The following is a 21,432-nucleotide window of genomic DNA, read 5'->3' as shown; positions in this document are numbered from 1 at the left end:
AAATATAGGTACTCACCGCACTCCCGCAGAAAGTACTGTAACTGCATCTTAGAAAAACGTAGCGCGAAAAATGAGACACAGAAAAGGTGAAGACAGGACACGAGCGCTCGTGTCCTGTGTTCACCTTTTCTCTGTCTCGTTTTTCGCGCTACGTTTTTCTGAGATGCATTTGCTCCGACTAGCCCAGTTTAGCTTACTTGTGAAGTACTGTACCACCTGGTGGAGCGCCCAAAAATCCATTTTTCTACGTCTGGTGGATGGCCTGGGGACGTTCAGAGCACGCAAAGAGGGATAGCACGCAAAGAGGGGCAGGTCCAAAGCAAGTGTTTAGTGTCCTCCTCGCTGACAGGAGTAGGACAGAAGGGGCAGGAGTCACCCAAAGGGGCATGATACTGTGCCCGCCACGACGACCAGGTTACCGCTGGGGTGAGGGCGACGCGGATGCGTAACCTTCGAAGCAAGAGCTCTTCCCAGCGCGCAAGGCCGCCGGGTAGGTCGCTGCCACACGCTGGGAGAAGTGCTCACGTGGCATGCCGGATGTTTGCTTTTTCTTGAAGGAGTATCGTCTCCGCAGAGGTTCAAGCCGATTGAAGGGGACGTTAAGGAGGGGATTCGTGGCATGCTCCATCCATCAAAGCGTATGTGGGGTGGGCATCTCGACGAATCCCTCGTGCACATACCTTCAGGGAGAATTTTTCAAGTGTGTTCTCCATTAGCTGCGCCACTAAGTCGGTGTTCAGAACATTCCGCAGACTACGGATGGCGCCTGAGATGTCTGTGAGGATGTCAAATGGCTTCTGAATGGCAACAGTGGACTGAGGATGCTTCATGCATCCCGAATAGCCAACAGCTCTGTGCCCACGGCCAGGCAGAGAAGCAAGCGTATAAGCATGATGCCAACTGTGGCAGTGATTCAGGGGAAGTGATAGCCATTGTCACGTGATGTGCACTCACACTTATGCCACGTGTCACCGTAGTGAGGTTTCAATCATAGACGAGAGACGCCATCCTTCCCCTCGCTGTACTCATGTGGCCAACGGATCTTGAGTGTATACCAGTCATAGGCAGGTTTTTTGTAAGTTGCTGCTAAAGCCACGATGGTCGGGCAGGAAAAGATAGGCAACACAGAGCCGTCTTCCATGCACTCTGCGAGAGCTGCGGCCCGCACAGTGTCTTGCCCTTATGCGAAAAAGCAAACGTATAGGAGAGAGAGAGCGGCTGAAATAGACCGTTTTCAGTGTTTCACCGCATACATGCAATAATTGCCGCAATCAAGCAGAACATAATTCATATAGGCCCCAAGTACTCAACCCTACTAACATATTTTATGAATTTAGAATTGCAAAAAATGGGTTTAGAAAACTCTTCCTCGGTATGGCTGAGTGCAGCGAAATCTTTGGAAAATCAGGTAATTTTATTTAATCGAAGAAAAAGCCATTACGACTGCTTCCAGACAAAAACAACTAGGTAGAGACCTTAGACATAGGATCTATGAAATACTATTATGAAATAGAACTTACTTTTGAGTTCAAGAACGGACTGTTTCAGTGCTCGATTGACCACTTACATTTAGCAAACGGGGGCCAGTATTATAAAACGTGTATCGAGCTGTTGTGATTCGTTACTTCGTTTCTATTACCTGCTCAGTCTTAACTTCTCTCCGCCTCTTGAAGATTGCACCTTACTAGACTATCTTAACCAACAATCACGTGCTATCCTTCCTACTTATGCCACCGCTCGATCCCAGACACTGGTCGTGCAAAAAGAACACTATCCGCTATGATTAAGCGAGAGAGATGAGCTTTAGCGGCCAGTGCCGTGGAGAATGTGTAGCGGTGCTACTATCAGCTCTGATGGCGGCAGCGAAGGAGAAATGAAGCATTGAGTGTAGGAAGCTGCAAACACGGTACAAGCGTGGGCAGAAAACTGCGGGCTAATATTCGTCGCGAACAAAACAGAGCTCCTAATATCCAGACGGCAACCCAATAGAGGTGGAGCTGAGCGAATCCAGAGTCCAGCAAGTCCCAGGGGGGAAAAATCTTTGAGCTGACAATCGCAAATATGGATAATCAGAAGGTAATAAGGCGCCCAGCAGAGACGAAAGAAAAAGTTGCACGAACGATTTCCAGACTCGCCAACAGGAGACGAGGAATGAAAGGGATAAAAACCTTGTAGCTAGTGCACGCATTCAGAATCAACAGAATTGCGTTCGTCGCTCTGTGCATTAGATCGAAAAAGCAGGCATGGAGAAAATCAACGTCCTAATAGGACATATAAGAGAACCGTGGGCATTCCATTGATGAGCATCAACGGAAAGCTAATAAAGCTTGCAATCCACAACGCACTGGATGAAATAACTGAAGCCCGCCTAACATCGCAGGAAGGCTGTCTAGCCGCATTAGGCAGAGCAGTATTAGACAGACTCACACTGCATTGCATAAGTACGACGCAAGACCAATATGAACCCCCGAAGAGCTGAACAGCATCTTTCAAATGAAGCTCATTCATGCATCTGGAGCACCACAGAGGAAGAAGGGAAGATAGTGCTCAAACCATAGAAAAAAAAATGGAAGAACAAACAGAAACACACTACGCACTGAAGCAGCATGGCCACTTGGCGGCATTATGATGATAGCAATCGCAGACTCGAATGGCATGCTCAGAAACAGCACGTCAATCAGGTGCAGATACTCAACCGATGAGGACGAGGCAGCCATAATGCTCGCAATGATCACACAGAAAAACTCCAATATTATAACGGATTAACAAGAAGCGTGCAGGAACAACAACATCAGGGACATGATAGGGCAGGCAGCCATTAGAATCCTGATGGACATCATGGAAGCAGAAAGGAGGTCAAAGCTACTAGGAACACGTGCGCATCACTGCGTAAAGAGTAACGAAGGCGCGCAGGCCTACTGAAAGTTGGCAAAGAACAAGAAATAACACAGAGAAGAATACAAACATACACTCAAACCCCTGAACGCTTTACGCAATCTGCCAGAAAGCTATGAGCCACAATGCGTACACTGTGGCATAGAGGCGGACCTATACCACTTGTTATACCACGATAACACAAGAATAAAAACGATAAAGGAACCGAAGAACCGAAGGTTGAGCGGTAGGAGGAAATGCTGCTCAGCTCAGGCCTGATTTTTCAGCAGCAGCTAATCTAAATGACTATATAGCGGCTGCAAGATCGAACTGGCTCCCGGAACAGGACGGTCCACCACGAATTATAGTTTCAATTAAAAGAGTTTATCATCATCGTCGTCATCACCATCATAATCATCATGTATCTAGTTGAGGATATTTTTCATAACCATTCCTTTCAACTTAACCAACTTCTCATAACTGTATGCGTGCCTCGATAAGCTGGATAACGCAACCACGTACCTTTGGAGTGGCAAAGAAGCAGAAACCTTGCCTACTTAGCTGCGCCACTTTACGGAGTATTAAACTTACCCTGAAGCAAGAACAGTTTGCCTGCACCGATAAAAAACCGCGTTATAATCCCAAAGAGGCAACTCTGACAGCATGGAGGGCTTTTCTAACACAGGTGGCGTGAGCACGAAAGATGCAGATATCAACACCATCCACCATTTTCAGAAACAAACAGCGGCGAGGTCCAGGCTCTCTTGAGGAACGGGTCCCGGAGGCTACACTACGCCATCCTTCGCTTTCCAACGGTAAACATCGCGGAGTCCGTGTCGGTCTTGACGTGGCGACATTGCATCGAGTAATGGTAAGATTTTTCAATTTGATTTTTTTATCAATAAATGCTTCTTATTCAGCCCATCACACATCAGCAAAGCAACACAGAAGAATAAAATGAATCTTTACCGATAAGGAAATTTGGATGGAGCTGTCTTCAGTGCGCCTTTTAATGTGTCAGATTATTCTTTCCGCAAAAGTGCGCCAGTCGTACCTTTAATTAGGCGATAAGAGTGTGCGAGAGCTGCTAAAATCGCTCTCATTATTTCTGATCGGGTTCCATTCGTGCGCCCGAGGTTGTGTTTGCTTTTATTTGCGCCTAACGTTCGAAAAACTGGCGAGAAGCCATCCAAAAGAGTTGCTTAGATGCGATCAGACTACCCTCTATAGCGGTAGACTATTGTCTACCGTACTGCAACCCTCATTCTCAGCAAATAACCGCATTTTTTGGCTACCATCTAACTCCTACTCATTCTTAACAGGGCAAGAGCCTCAACGGCCTTCTTTTAGCAACGATAGGTAGTTTTCGTTTAGGATATTTTGCGCCATTTACTCGCAAGAAGTGTCTCATAGGGCTGTCTCTACAAACGTGGCCTCTTAAACAGGCACTGAGGACAAATTGATGATAGCCTGATCGGTAGATCATCACGTCCCATTGACGAAAATGTTTTCACTGAAAACGGAATTTAATGAGCTGCAAAAGGTAAATAAATATAATGCTAAGCCACCGATCACTTGTACACTCCGATCACGGGAGCCAGGCTATTCACAACGCCAGGAGGTTGCGACGTGGGGACGCAATAAGTTTTTATTCTAATTTTTTTCGCAACTAATCTGCGTTTTTCTCCCACAGAAAACTTCTACATAGCCAGGAACAACGTAGAATCAATTTTCACTACGAACAAAAGTTGCTTGCAGCTTTTTTCAATTTTTTTCTTTTATCCCTCAGATGTCGATAGTTTTCGTCGAATTTCCATGTTTCATCTTCATACTACGCTCTCCTGCGTGGAAAAATACTACGCATTTTACACAGGGACAGAAATCGCGCTACGGAGAACGAACACCGCTGTGCTTAGCCTGTTTCCAGTTCTAAGCAATGAAAAGGCTTAGCACCGCCCCTTTAGAAGCCATCTAACACCACATTGCTGCTTGCCGGCGCAAACACGCAGCCGCCATCAACTATACCCGCTAAACTGAAAGGAAAAAAAGAAAAGAAAAGTAATATGTGCCCTAGCGCGCTCCCTTTTATAAAAGGGGGTGCATTAGAGGACGAATTACTATTTTCTTTTAATCCTATATAGGCGAATTCCTGTTTAGAGTGCAGCACCTTCTCTTGAAAAAGAACTTTTCGCATAGTAATAGAAGTTTTTGACCAGGAACGATGCGCCCGAGACATACTACTCTCTAAACTGCCGCTTCCCTCATGAGCCTATCCCATTCTTCAGCTAGCTTTTCAGAACGGCTTATGCGTGGGACTTAACGTGTTTGTCGGCATGACTTTCACTCGCGCACAAAAAGCATGTCGATTGAAGCAGTACAAAAACGTAGTCAATGTAAGTTGATAAAAATCCCCCGGCAGAGCTCTTCTGAATGCCCCTCAATATTTACGTTAGGGCATGTAACTGAGCTTACTTTGCTGCTGTGGCCGTTTTTTTTTTTTTTTTCATGTCCACCGTTAGGAGCGGAATTCATTAGCAGAAAGCTTCAACGGCGCCGGAGTTCGGCCGGTTCGCAATTTGCGAAGCAGTAACGGGCCAGTGTAGCGAAGGGCTTGTTCTCGCTTGCATTTTTGTGCGTAAAAACCATCGACGCAGATCCCTTTATACTCAAAAAGCGCCGCTTGTAGTCGCCGTTTCTATTCACGCTCCCAAAAAAGGTCAATGACAGAAAAAAAGGCTGCCGATCCCGGATCCCTTAGCGCTCCCCAATTAGCCATGTAAGCTCGCGCCCAGCCTCCCTTTTGCGCAGGATTCTGTCGATCGCATTTCTAGCCTGAAGCAGCGTGTTGCAACTAACTGTGAATAAACAATAAAAAAACATGCCTGTACCAAAAGGAAATTGTGATCCCTGATGATGCCATGCTGTGTAGTGACTCTTGTTTGGACAAAATAGTTTTTTAACGACACAGCGTTGAAAGCCAGTTACTCAGAAAATCCGTCGTCGACGTTGTGATCTTGTGGTGTCATCCCAACCTGTCCACCGGATTGTGAGCAAGCTGCCTACCGTGGAAGGTAGCAGTTAAATTAATGGCTGACTGCGAGAGGTTGCTTTGGAAGAGCAGCCAAGCTGGGTAGCACAAGCCACACCGGTGGAAGCGCCTTGTCAGCCTATCTCTGCCCACTCCACCAACCTCCAACTCCGTCCGATTCAACTGATCTGGGTCACTGCACACTCATCCCATCCAGGGAACGAGGCGGCCCACAAATATGCCCGAGGATTCGTCGACCGGGATGTGGTGTCGCCAGCTCTGCGGACGGCGAGAGATCGTATGGTTTCATTTCATGACATAACCATGCACTACCGCTTAGGTAGGCTTCTATACCCCCCCGCACATAGTTCTCTCACCAAACCCCAAGAGGTTGCGTGGAGGCAACTCCAAACGAACATTTTCCCCAACCCCGCGATATATGTCCGCATATACCCTGGGGTCTACTCCCCTTTCTGAGCTATGTGGCCAACATGCCACTCTATTCCACATACTCTGGGCTTGCCCTCGGGACTCCCGTCCTCGAGGTTTGCAGCTGTCGAATCCAGACCAGTGGGAGGCCGCATTGCTCAGTTCCGACTCGGACACACAGATCCGGGTTGTGACAAGAGCCATAGAAGTCGCCGAATGCCACGGGCTAGTGGCCACTTGATGGGGCTATAACCCCACACCATTTACTACTTTTGCCGCCGCGGTGGCTCAGTGGTTATGGTGCTCGGCTGCTGACCCAAAAGACGCGGGTTCGATCCCGGCCGCGGCGGCTAGAATTTCATTGGAGGAGAAATTCTAGAGGCCCGTGTACTGTGCCATGTCAGTGCACGTAAAAGAACTCCAGGTGGTCGAAATTTCCGGAGCCCTCCACTACGGCGTCTCTCATAGCCTGAGTCGCTTTGGGACGTTAAACGCTATAAACCAAACCAAACCAACGATTTACTACTTTTTTCGGGTGAAACAAAGTTTATCCTTCTCCTCCATCGAAGGGCAGTGGCGCATCCATTACCCTGTGCACCACTGATGAAGGAGAGGTGCGAGGACAACAGAGACCTGTGAATGTAAAGTTGAGAGTGACCAATTCTGCTTTAATTAAAACTCTAATCTGGGCGAGTTGGTTCACAGCTTGAAAGGAGTACGTACTTGCGCAAAAGACGGGACGAAAACAATGAAACACAAACTTTGCGCCGCTTTGTACATGTCGTTTATGTTTCCTTGTTTCGTCCCGTCTTTCGCGCAAGTACGTACCTCCTTTCAAGCAATTCTGAATGTATGGGCATTAGTTCATTAACGCTGGTGCTTCATATCCTCAAGGCAAAACATAAGTGTCCCTTCAATTTTCTTGCTGGAGGAGAATGGCAGAGTTTTTTTTTTCTTAATCTCATCATATGACGCTGACCATGAAAGTTTCTAAACACGGAGGAAATCCTTGAAGCATATTTACCGCCTTAAAGACGCGACTTGGCTACAGATCGTTTTTGCAGCCGGAGCGCTGCCGCCGATTATATGTCGAAACAATACATACGAGGACTTGCGGTGTGTTTACAGGCATTGATAGAATATTTTGGCCGGGGTGTACAAAAGTACTTTCGCCATATCTCTACTGTGTACAGCTAAATTCTTGTAGTATCGGGAAACACAAAAATCGACCTCCCAGAATTGGACCCAACGCGCTCTGCTAGCCAATTGCAAAGGGCAAGCAATAATTAGATTGTTACTGATTTATCGAAGAAAACATACACTCGCCAAGGTTCAAAGAAAAAGAAAAAGAATTGACGTTTCGGCGCCCGTACGGGTGCTTTGATCACAAAAAGCGAAGGACGGGGTCACGCATTTCCAGAATGCGTGACAAATTATGAGCAGCAGTTCCTTCAGATGAATTGGGAAGAGCACAGACTGTCATTCTTTTAAATCAGTGGTGCGTACGCTTTTATGCGTACGCCTGTGTGTAAATGAGCATTTTACTTCCTGTTCAGTCACAAGCGAGTTCATAAGATATCAGTGTTTAAGTCGGCCACTTTTGCCATCACTGTCACGTGGCAGGAGTCGCGAGGTAAATTTCGAGTGGCCTTCGCAAGCCCAGGAAAGCAACCAAAGTGATTGCAGGTTTACCTGCGAACTGAAATTTTGTCTGTCATTGGTTTCTTGTAGGTTTCTTGGACTCGCTTGGAAGCACTCACTAGCTCCCTCTCAGAAATTCTTGTTGAATGCTTTCTAACTTCGAACAAAAGCTTTTCACCATTGGAATATTTCTAGACTTTCGCAAAGCTTTCGATTCAATTAAACACGGTATCTTATTATTAAAACTAGAAAAATATGGAATTCGCGGTATTGCACACAAATTGTTGGAAAGCTACCTTACAGGACGGAGGCAGTCTACGTGGCTACAGGAGCTTAAATCCGACACAGGCGTAATAAAATTCGGTGCACCACAAGGGTCTATCCTCGGCCCTCTACTTTTCATTTTATATATTATTGATATTGTAAATATACACTCAACTTCAAATATGGTCCTCTACGCAGATGACACTAATGTCTTCTTTTCTGGTGCCAACCTTAGCAGGCTTGAATATCAATTCAATACCTGGCTCAATGAACTGCGAACATGGCTTGATGCCAATGAGCTTGAACTAAACATAAAAAAAAACTAAATATGTGCTTTCCCGTGCCAAAAATAAGCCTCTTGATCATAATATCCGACTATATTTTAATAACACAGAAATTGAACAGGTGAATTCTCATAAGTTCCTAGGAGTTCGTTTCCGCAGTGACTTGGGCTGGACTGATCACATCAACAGTCTGCGAATACGGATATCAAGATCAGTTGGGTTAATTCAACGACTTCGTTATCTTCTTCCATTCCATGTAAAAAACAGTTATATTTTTCTCTTATTCATTCCCATATTGTGTATAGTATCTTAGTGTGGGGAACATGTAATAAAACTGACTCGAATAGGTTGTTCTCTCTGCAAAAAAGAGCCTTGCGCATATTGGGTAGTTATCCTGCTAGTACTAATGACATGTTTACCTCTTGTAAGGTGTTACCGTTTTTTCTATGCTATAACCACTACTTAGCACTCCTAATCTACCAAAAAATAAACCATGACTTTAAATCATTTTCTCGTTCTTATTTGAATAGAGAAGTCCCACATAACATGCGCACAATTTCCTTGATTGCTTCTAGGCCTCGCACTAATTACGGAACCCAGACTACGGATCACCAAATAACAGTTTTATGCAACACATATCCAACACTAATTGCTTGTGCCCAGGAGAGTGTCACCATTCACCAATTCAAGAAGAAAATGAGCAATGTTTTGAACACCCCTGTGTGAAATTTTGTTATGCATACCTGCTGCATTCATTTTTACACCTACTGTTTTGTACTGTTCTTTTATGTTCTGTGCGAATGTGTTTTTCTTTTCTACTCTAATTACTATCGCTCATTGTTGATGACTTCTTGAGTATTATTTTCTGCCTGATCAGTGTTTGTGTAATTGCTTATGTTGAATTCCTGTCCCACTGTGTTTTATGTACCCCTGTTCTCACTGATATGTCACTCTGCACCATCTGCACCGACGTGTAAAGCGAGTGTTAGGCCTCGTCAGGAGACACTATAGTCTCCTTTAGCCTCTCCCCGCGGACACCATGTATTGTCGTCTGAAATAAAATGAAATTGAAATTGAAAACAGTGCAAGCTCTCAATATGAGATGACGAGTCTGGTTGCTGTATGGCTGAATACCGAGCGATTTCTAAGAACAGCCGTGTTGAAGCTGTCGCACTGCACTTCAGGCTTTCACTCAAACTTCCTCACTTTCAGATGATGGAGTTCGGCTGCTCAGAACGAGAAGCCGGGATCGTATACCGCGTTTCAAAGGAGGTGAAAAGAAAAAGGCGACAGTTTACTGCGCAATGTAAATGCACCTTAAATATCTCAAAAGTTGTGTATATTAATACGGACCCCGGAAACCCGGAAATGCTCAGAGAAATAACGATCAGGGAGGTAGCAACACAGGTGCTGTAAATGAAAAGGAATGCGATTTCAGGAAGGGACGGATTCACCGCTAAGTGAGTGGCCAACCCCGATAAAACCTCACTGACGAGCCAAAGAAAATTCTTCAATAGCTGCTTGGAAAGGAAAAAATACCCAAAGCCCCGAAAACGGCATAGGTATTCTTCCTAGAAAAGAAGGGGAAAGAAATCAACATGCGAACCTAATAACAATCTCGCTCACGTCTGCCAAGGGAAATTTTCCTAGAAAATAATCAACAAAAGGCTTTTAATTCACATGGAAAATGAAGGCACAACCTAAAACACCATGTTTGGCATCAGAAAAAATCTGTGAACTCCTTACATCATCCGACAGCTAAAAGAGGGAATAAAAGGCAAGCCAAGAACCAACTAAATCTCAGCTCAAACATCATTAGTCGTCAAAGAAGCATTCGCCAATGTCAAGGATAAGACCACATTCAAAAACCTACACAACACACTGAATCTCAACGCGGGGAAAACCAAAGCAGAACGCTTTAATTCGAGAGACAAGCGGAGACCACAAGGTGCAGTATTATCCCAAATGCTATTTAATACAGCCATGCTGGGGCTCCAAAGGTACTGCATGCCATAGAGGGCATCAAGCATGCATTATACCCTGATGACATTAAAATATGTACAAACAGCGGAAACGAAAGAAAAATACAAGAACTGCTTCAGGAAGCTGCAAACACAAGGTAAGCGCTTGAAGAAGATTGTGGGCTTACATGCGCCCCGAACAAATCAGAGCTACTAATATTCAGCAAAGGGAAAAATGGTAACCCCATCCGGGTGAGGCTTAACGGAACTGGAATTCAAGAGATCCCAAGGGGCGAACTCTTTGGGCTGGCTATGGGAAAGAGTAACAACAATCTAATCAGGAGGTAATAGGACATTTAGCTGAGACGACCGAATAAGTAGCAGTTAAGGAAGAATCACCAACAGGAGCGTAGCTGGTAAAGACATTCATAATCAGTAGAAACGCGTACGTTACGCCGTACCGTGGAGTGAAAAAAGCAGGGAAGGAGAAAATGAACGCCCTCAAAGGAAATCATAAAATACAGCCTTCGACATTCCATTATTGCTCTTCGGAAGAAGGCTAATGATGCTACAGATCCAGAACACGATGGATGAAATAACTGAAGCCCACTTAACCACGGAAAAATGCCGCCAACCCAACGGCAGGACAGGCAGAGTAGCGCTAGACAGACTCAAACTGCCACAAATAAGTGTTATGTTTGACCAGTATGAAACCCCGAACTGCTGGGCGCCTTACAAGTAAAGCCCATGACAAGGAACATCCACCCAGTACACCATTCAGGAAACAGCAAGCACAGAGCTCAAGCGATAGAAAACCAATGGAAGAAGAACAGAAACACACTGTACACAGACGCGGCAGGACTCTTTGGAGGCATCATGACAATAGCTGTCACAGAGACGGATCGCAACCTCAGAAAAAGGGCATCAAACAGTACAGAGACGCAATCTAAGTGGAGGAGGCAGCCATAACTACACAAAAAAAAAACATGAATATATAGAGGGATTCGCAAGAAGCGTGCCGAAACTACTTCAGGGGCAGGATCAGGCAGGCAGCCATTAGGATATTGAAGCAAATGAAGAAAGCCGAAAGCTAAGCAAAGCTCACACGGACACCATCACATCACTCCGTAGATGGGAATGAAGGCGAACATGCCACAGCCCGGGAACTCCTACCCCGGGCTCCCGAACGCACGGACGAGCACAATTACTCAAAAACGCTGATCCCATACTGAAACATTCTACGATATTTAGACTAGGTAGAAGGGAATACGCGCCACGGGATGAAGAACAAAGAGAAAGGAATAACACTAAGCGGAATACAAAGACGTACTGAAGCACTCCAAAACATAAACCAATGATCTACCAAGAAAACTATGACGCACAATGCGCCCAATGTGCCATAAAAGCGGACCTTTACTATATCGTATGCGCCTGCCAAGACAAGAGATAAATAGAAAGCATAAAAGAACCGTTTATTAAGCAATGGGAGGAAATGTCTAGCTCAGGCGCGAAAGATGATCTGGAGATTGCCGAAAGCCCGAGTGGCTGCAAAATACAACGGACTTCCGGGATGGCCACACCAGCCACCACTTTTAGTTTCAATATAATTGTTTTCATCTTATTGCTCGACCGCAGTACATCGTTCTCTTTACGGCGTAAGCATTCGAACCCTCGAGTAGAAAACTCTATCCGCGGTTGGTAGGCGGCAGAGTGGAAAAAGAAATCTCTTCCATTCCTGCTTCCAAAAGGAAGGAGTGCATATGTTCGATAGGAGATTGGCTCATTGGTCGAAAGATTCCACGTGACATTGTGACGTCATTACAAATTGCCCGCCGTGACAGGTGCAGACAGCATCACTAGACTGTGAGGAACCTGCTCATCATGGTAGATGGCAATTTCATTAATGATTGGTCGAAAGAGTTAACGTGACCATATGACGTCATCGCAACCTGGCCACCGGGATGTAAGTAACTTAGTATCTAGGCAGCAACCTAGAAGGAGAGAGAATCCAAATCATACTTAGAAAACAGTGCGCGATATATGCAATTGTCACCGCCGCAGCTACCGGATACCTGCTACTGAAGCTGGCAGTCCGAATAGGATGGTGGGTGGACCAGAAGTTTCAAATTGAGGCAAACACATAGAGAAGCTGCTACAGAATTTGCGGCGATAGTGAAATCGAATACTATCGCATCCCACGGTGAACGTGACTTAAGCGTCCTCATAGTTTGTTTGTTTTTTCACCTAAAGGAATTTGCATTGCGTTACGCTTACACGAGTGACACGCCGCGGTTAGACTCATAAAGATAATCTTTCGAGATAAGGTGGGATATCCTGCTCCTTGATGCGTTTCGATGTCTTCACCTTTCAATTCATGTCAGCTTGGGCATATTCTAAACAGACTCTGACAAAGCACAACTCTATAGGAGTCGTAAAGGATGTATTAATACAGGAGTCCATTTACACGCTACATTTTAAACTCTTAAAGTCCGTGGATTTTTTGCAAGGCCGTCCTGAGACACCACGACAAAAATGGATAAAATAAATTGAACATGGAAAGGCACGATAATGAGTGGGATTCGAACTCGCGCTTCGTAGGTGCCGCTCAGTGCCTCTAACCACTCGGCTATCTTCACTTTTTTGTTTATTGCCACTCGGCTATCGTGATAAGGCTGTTTGTGTCGTTTCTCGTTGCTACTTCTGCTTATCAAAAACATTTGCGGTAGCGAGCGTTGTACATTTCATTTAAACAGTTTGCTCTATTTTGTGGTAATTTACGCGCCCTCAAAATCATTTTTCGGTGTCGGACAAATATGTCTGAACCGCGCGGTGGTAATGGCTTTGAGTTGGGCTGTTGGTCATAAGGTTGCTGGTCCAACTTTGAGTGAGGGTGAGTGAGGGTTCCATCAAGTCCTGGGCTTGCCCGCACTAAGCAATTAAGTCTTTCTAGTTAGTGGTTCGCAATTGGTAGCGAGGTGCTGGAAGTAGTAAGAGAATATGTCTACTTAGGGCAGGTAGTGACCGCAGATCCGGATCATGAGAGGGAAATAACTAGAAGAATAAGAATGGGGTGGAGCGCATATGGCAGGTTCTCTCAGATCATGAATGGTAGCTTACCAATATCCCTGAAGAGAAAAGTATACAACAGCTGTATCCTACCGGTACTCACCTATGGGGCAGAAACGTGGAGGCTAACAAAGAGGGTTCAGCTTAAGTTAAGAACAACGCAGCGAGCTATGGAAAGGAAAATGATAGGTGTAACGTTAAGAGATCGGAAGAGGGCGGAGTGGGTGAGGGAACAAACGCGGGTTAATGACATCTTAGTTGAAATCAAGAAGAAGAAATGGGCTTGGGCAGGGCATGTAATGCGAAGGCAAGATAACCGCTGGTCCTTAAGGGTAACGGAGTGGATTCCAAGAGAAAGCAAACGTAGCAGGGGACGGCAGAAAGTTAGGTGGGCGGATGAGATTAAGAAGTTTGCGGGGATACAGTGGCGGCAACTGACAAATGACAGGGTTAATTGGAGAGACATGGGAGAGGCCTTTGCCCTGCAGTGGGTGTAGTCAGGCTGATGATGATGATGATGATGAGTTAGTGGTTATTCGAAACAACTTGTCCAAGTCCTCTTGTCGAAACGTTGGCAAGCAGCCTGACGCTTTCCCTTCCCTTGTTCACTTGGTGATTATCAAGAAACCTCCGCGCACCCTCTTTAAAATATAGTTGGTGGTGAGTGGTTTTTTGCGGAAAGGAAATGGCGCAGATAATGTATCTCCTCTAGATGCACAACTCCACGGCGCCCTACGGTACTCCGACTGTTGTGTTGTTGTTGTTGTGACTGAGAGAAGGATGAAAAGGAAATTGCACGGGCCTGCCTACTGGCTCGAGCCAAGCCACCAACGCTGCCACGTGCAGATAGAAGAGAGTTCAAAGATTAGAGGAAAGAGAAAAGGGAAAGAAAAAGACGCGCGTCGCCGCAACAACTGCGTCCGCCGGAGCGGACGCTGCTCAAAAAACAGATAAGCGGCCGAAGCCGCGCTCGCCGAAGCAATAACAGATAGGCTTGCACTGAGCCAGAAGCTGAGCTGCCTAAATACTGAGCAACCGCGGCGTGTGAGTGGTTAATGAATGACTGGCTACAAGGAAATGAAAGTCACAGTAACTGTCTCACATCTCAATGACCACCTGAACCGCACCGTGAGAGGAGGGAAGAAAGTGGGAGAGGAAGAGGTGCCGAAATGGAGGTCTCCGGAATAATTTCGACTACCTGCCAATCTTTAACGTGCTCTCCGCACAGTACAGTGACGCCTTTTGCGTTTGGCTTCCATTGAAACACGGCCGCCACGGTTGAGTTCGCACCCGGGTACTCCAGCTAACTGGCCGAGCGGTCGAAGCGCTGAGTCACCACGGCGGGTGGTGACTATGTAGTTCCCAGTCTAATCTTACGCGCGGTCTGAAGCCGCCCCTGGATTTGAGGAAAGGCGCATAACTGGCTCATTTTGTGGGTGGGTGGAAAGCTCCATTTCGCCGCGAGAAAAATATCCACGAAGGCTCGGTTGTCGGTTCATGTTAACGATCTCCTGGTGGTCTAAATTATTCCGGAGACCTCCACTACGGCAAAGGAACTCTTTTAGCTTGATTTCTTCTTTCACTCCCCCCTTCCTTCCTTCCTTCCTTCCTTCCTTCCTTCCTTCCTTCCTTCCTTCCTTCCCTTTCGGCGCGGTTCGGGTGTCCACTGATATGTGAGAGAATTACTGCACCATTTCCTTTCCTCAAACACCAATTTTCAACGCCCACTGGCGCTGGTGGTGAAAAGCATTTCTTATATATGCAGACAGGTTGTTTATTTTGGAGCTGAGCCTTAATATTTGCAGCCCCCTAAGCCTAAAAATATAATTTTTTTTCGACATCTTTAATAAGCCACTGAAGGTGACAGGGCACAGTCTAGGTGAGGTGATGGTGGCAGTCTCACCGAGAGACGGCGTCGCCAGAAACACAATCGGAAGCTGCAACTTCGAATTATCGATATCACACAGCAGGCAGCGGCCTACGCTGCCCAGCTTTCCGACTCCAACTGAGTGGATCGCTACAATTGGGCCGCTAGGCAAATGTCCAGTCGCAACACATGGAGACTCTTCCGTAGTCTGATCGATCCCACCAGAACACGCACCCAAACCCAAAGACACCTGCAAAAGCAATTCACAACTTCAAGGGCAATAAAAACCAGTTGGAGGAGACATTACGGGATCAATATTCGTGCCAGACGCAAGACCTCCGTGGGTAGGAAGATTTCTAATCAGGCAGAGAGAATCCCGATTGCGATCGGCAACTTCAACACCACGACCCAGGGACTGCTCTTGCCAAAATGAGACCGGGTACGGCGCTGGGCCGGTACAAGGTAACAGTAAAAATTTTGTCCAACCTAACGGATCCGGCGTACGAAGAAATCTTAGAACACACAAATGCCGTCAGGCAAGGAGAACATCCACTACCCATAGAATGGAAAACTGCTTTAGTCACCTTTATCCCGAAGGCCGGCAAACCAATCAATTCCAGACAACCTCCGCCCCATTTCCCTTAGGTTTTCTTTGGGCAAACCCATGGAAACTATGGTTCGATATCAACTCTCAGAATACTTAGAAAATCGCAAAACCTTCGCGGATACTATTTTGGTCTTTAGGTCACATAAATCGGCTCAAGACATACTCCTCCAAATAAAACATGAAGTGCTCACTCCTGTCGAGTGTCCCCATAACTATTTAGTCCAGGCATTGGAATTTAAGGGGGCATTTGACAATGCTCTCTTTCGTGTCATTCTAGCTCACCTGAGGGATACTGACTGCGCGACCAATGCCTTCAACTACATTAAACCCCTCCTCATAGATCGCCAGGGTTTCGTCCGCATTCAGGACGAAGAGCACGGTCCCTACTCTGTGGGACTCTGTGTTGTCCCCTCTGCTCTTCAACTAAGCAATGATTCACCTCCCTTCTAAATTGGCCAATGTCGAAGGCATCCAGCATGCGCTGTATGCCAACAACATCACTGTTTGGGCCAGCCAAGGTAATGTGGGTCACATGGAGGCTTGCCTGCAAGCAGCCGCTGACATAGCAGACAACTATACCACGTACTGCGGCCTCCAGTGCTCGCCACAGAAATCAGAATTTGTGCAGATTCGGTCATCGTATAAGCTAAAATTCTCAAGTCCTTCTCCCTCGCCAGCGGTCCCATCCGCGAGGCATCTGAGCTCACAGTTCTCGGACTCTTTATTAGCAGAACATGTCGCGACGACACAACACTGGCCAAGCTGCGCAATGTTGGCGACCAGGTAGGCCGAATGGTCCGTCGGGTTCCCAACAAACGTGGAGGGCTACGAAGCAGAGATGCGCTGCGACTCGCGCATGCTTCCGTTACGAGTCGAATACCCTATTCGACCCCCTACCTCCACTTCCACAAACAAGACAAAGGTGTCTTGGAGGTCATTCGCCGTTGAGATCATCAAAAGTGTGCTCGACCTCCAGATCTCTACCTCCAATGTGAGGCTCCTCGCGCTGGGGGTGGTGAACACCTATCGCGAGCTGCCTGAAACGCACCTTACCAACCAAAGCGCGCGTGTTGCCTAGACCGTGTCCAGTAGTCGCCTTTTGGACTGGCTACACATTTAACACAACTATCACGCCGAAGAAAAGGTACGAGTGCCCGAAATGTGAAGATGCACTCTCCACGCTTGGCCCTTTCCTATGAAAATGTCCTAAGAAGACCATAATGCCCGACGGCCGGCGCAGGTGGATTCCCTCCACCGCCATTATGGCAACCAACGACCGGACCATTCAACGAGCTCTGGAAAGGGGCACGGTCCCGGCGGAGTGGAAACACGCTGACATTATCGTGATACCTAAACCAGGGAAAACACCCAGTTTAGAGAACCTTCGGCCCATATCACTAACTTGATGCCTTGGTAAACTATACGAGAAAGTGGTCAAGACTAGACTGAGCAACTACATGGAGGACAACGGTCTCTTTCCGGATACCATGTTCGGGTTCATAACGGGGCTCTCCACGCAAGACGTGATGCTCCAGTTAAGAGACATGGTACTAAAACAATTATCGGGAACTCGAGAAGGCGTAATCTTGGCTGTAGACCTCAAGCGGGCCTTCGACAACATCGGCCACAACGCCATTCTCACAGAACTCTCGACAACAAACTGTGGAGGAGGATCTTCGCATACGTAAAGGCCTTCCTGTCTAACAGAACAGCAACGATCGGCATCAACAACATTAGGTCAGAAAAGAAGACGACGCCAAACAGAGTGACACAACAAGGATCCATCATCTCACCTTTGCTCTTTAACATAGCAATTATTGGATTAACTAGGAGACTGAAAAACATGAAAGATGTAGAACATTCAATTTATGCGGACGACATAACAGTGTGGACGACAAAAGGATCGACAGGAAACAAGCACGAAATACTGCAAAGAGCGGCGGATGAGATCGGTCAATTTGCTTTATTTAGCGGGATGCAGTGCTCGCCAGAAAAATCAGAATTTATTAGACTTCACAAAGACAAAGAGGACAGGGGAACGATAGAATTGGAGATAGATGGACAACCCGTAAGAAGGACAAATAAGCTTCGCATCTTGGGAATGTGGCTGCAGGAGAAAGGCAAACGGCACCATACCATCCAGCTCTTGTAACACTCCACGAAACAGATATGCAGGATGTTAAGCCGGATTACGAACAAGAGAAAAGCGGTGAAGGAGCGAGATGCGTTACGGATCACTTCTGCGCTCATCATACCGAGGATGACGTACGCGCTTCCGTACCTACAACCTAACAAAGGCGAAAAGAACAAAATGGAAACATGCATCAGAAAGGCGTATAAGCAAGCCTTAGGCGTCATGACCTGCGCCTCGACAGAAAAGCTGATGAACATGAGTGTGTACGGCACCTATGAGGAGCACAGCGAAACCATGCTCAGATTTCAACTCGAAAGACTTAAAATAACAGCCGCTGGCCGCGCACTACTGCTAAAGCTAGGATACCCGGCAGAAGGCGAGGGCGAAGACAAGACAGACATTGACAGCCAAATTAGGAGCACTTTCTTGGTTAAACCAGTGCCCAGAAACATGGACCCGAAGAACCACGAATGAAGACGGGCGGCGAGATCCTTGGAGTTGGACAGGTTCCTAAAGAAGAAACAGATGGTTCTGTATGTTGACGCGTCCAAGTACAGAACGAAGGAAAACGCTAGGGCGGTAGCAGTAGTGAACGCCAATGGGAAGATAATTACTGGTGCATCAGTGCGCACAAGGACAACACAAGCAGCGGAAGAGATCGCCATAGCTCTAGCCCTGACTGAAGCCAATCGGTAGGGACTGAGTTACTGGATAACGACGGATTCTCAGGCTGCAGCGAGGGCATACAGAGATGGAAGGATGGGCCGAAAAGCCGCGAGGATCCTCTTCGAACAAAAACAACACAGACATGGATCAAACAACACAAACATTCAACACACCATCATTTGGGTCCCTGACACTGGGGTTGAGGGAAATCTCATGACAGACACCGTTGTCCGCGGGTTCCCGAACCGGAGGGCGGGTTTGCCGGTTGAACCCTTCAGCACGCCAGAATCTTACGGGGAGGCAATGAAGGCGTTGTTGGGAGCGCGAAAGAAGTACTCGGCTCCGGCGGATATCCTCAACAGAGAGCAGGTCACCACGCTCAGACGACTACAAACAGACACCTACCCAAGCAGAGCCATGTATCATAAAATCTGGCCGAACAGATACGCAAAAGAGTGCGTGTGGTGGGGGGGCTATGCCACAACGTACCACGCCACCTGGGGCTGTGAAAAAAGCCCTTTACTACCAAAGGTAAATAGCCCTAGTCTAGAGCAGTGGGAGGCCCTCCTGGCTGACTCCGACCCGAGCACACAGCTTATGCTGGTGACGAGGGCTAAGGCAGCGCCGGAGGCCAACGGGAACCTGGAATAGGGAAGACCGACCACTAAAGCTCCACGTCTATCTTTCCCCACCCCCTACTCCCTAACTCTTCCTTTTGTGACAATAAATGTTTTTACTACTACTACTAGACTGGGATTTAAGTAGTTATTGCTTCGTGCAAAAGGACGCTGTACTGCAATGCAAAGCCTTCATGGCATAAAATCAGCGTTCAGAAAGGAAAAACGCAGCCAACCGATTATCTTCGCAAGCAGCTGGCGAGAATGAAGAGAGGAGGAACACCTCATGCAGGTACATCTAGAGCTAACGGTGCTGCAGCGAGAGAGAGAGAAAAAACTTTATTACAACAGGAATTCGGGGCACGCCCCAGGGTCCCCGCACGACCCCACTCCACTCAAGTGTTTATGTTCCTCAGGTCCATAACACTGGCAGCCCGGCCGGTGGCGATGGTCTGCACGGCCGGGTCCTCCGAGCGCAGCAGGGTCTCCCAGTCCTCCCAGGTCTTGAGGTTCTCTAGGTCCCGCGGTGGAGGGTCCGCCGGGCAGAGGGAAAGGATGTGGAGGGAAGAAGCGAAGGGTTCTGGGCATAGGGCGCATGCCGGAGTAGGGAAGGAGGGATAATAGTGGGCTAGGGTAAGGAGCGAAGGGAGAGTGTGTGTCTGTAATCTGCGCCAGAGTGTTGCGTGTCTGTTATCTAGGGAGGGGTGGGGCGGAGGGTAGAGCTGGCGTGAGGCTCTGTATACCTGGGTCAGCTCACTGAATGAGTGCATGCGCTCCTTCCCGAATCCCGCATCCGAGGCCACCTGAGCCCACACACATGTGTGTGGACACACACATCCGCCCGGTGGCCTGGGACGCGGCAGTTCGTGCAGGCGTCTATATGCCCTCGTTAAGGTGTGCACCGGTGGAGGGCGCCTCCATAAAGAACGGCCCGTTGGACAGGGCCAGCACGGAACGTGATTAAAATCGAACACGTGGCGCCCATTCGGCGGGCGTCCACGATGAGAGCGTCTGGGTTGCCGGTGATAAGATCTTGCAGTAGCTCCGTTGGGGTCTCGTTCCAGTACGCATTGGAGATGACTCCGCGTACCGCTCCGTCCGGCGGGGCTATGTAAGGTGCGACGGCGTAGTCCGTGCCTTGGTATTTTATGGTGGTCACTCGAACCAGAGAGAGCGCGTCATCTTTTAGGGGCGTACTCAGGGTGCATGTGTTGTTGAGTGGGTGTACCCTGAGTTGGGTACGCGTTGGTTCGTGGAGCTGGGACGCCGCTTGAAGAATGGCCTCCCGTAGTTGTCGGGGTAGAAGCAGGTCCAGCTGCAGGCCGCCTCTTGGTCTAAACACGACCTTGTAGTCCGCAGCAGGAAGCGGCGGCTTGTGCCGCGAACGCTGCGCAGATCAGCGCGTTGCTTTCAGGTGCGCCGATTTGTCAGGGCATGCAGGCTTCGGGGTACTGGTAGCAGAGGCTGCGGCCTCCTGGCTTCGGGTTGCTGAAGGAACTTCCTTGGCGCGGGCAGCCACACCAAGGATGTGAGTCCAGTCCGTTGGGTCATAGTCGCGGGTGTTAATAACTTCTCCCTGCACCTGCACCTCCATGCGTTGGTGGCGGAAGCGTCCATCGGAGTAGGCCTAACTCCCAGCGGAGCGAGGCCTAGCTCAGGCGAAGCGGTCACAGAGGGAAGGGGGGGGGGGGGGGGCATGGGTGCCCGAAAAATGGCGTAGTCGTGCCAAAAATTGATAGCGTACGGCGCTCACCTTCACAGATCAGTGGGTGGTGAAATGTGCGCCGATGATGCTGGCGACTGGTGAATTCCGTCGGTTTTGTGTGGAGCCGATATGGGGTGCGTCCATACTCCACGGCCCCCTAGCGGGAGTCCCGTAGAGGAATCTGCAGCGAGACCTTCGAAATGTCTTTGTGTCTTCAGGGTCAAAGCGAGCTTTGCTGGGGGACAAATTTTCACTTTAAGATTGCGCCGCCGCGGTGGCTCAGTGGTTA

This window comes from Amblyomma mixtum, chromosome 7 (genome assembly GCF_055824585.1).
Source record: "Amblyomma mixtum isolate Tamu chromosome 7, ASM5582458v1, whole genome shotgun sequence".
Taxonomy (NCBI): Eukaryota; Metazoa; Arthropoda; class Arachnida; order Ixodida; family Ixodidae; genus Amblyomma; species Amblyomma mixtum.
This window is presented reverse-complemented; position numbering follows the sequence as displayed.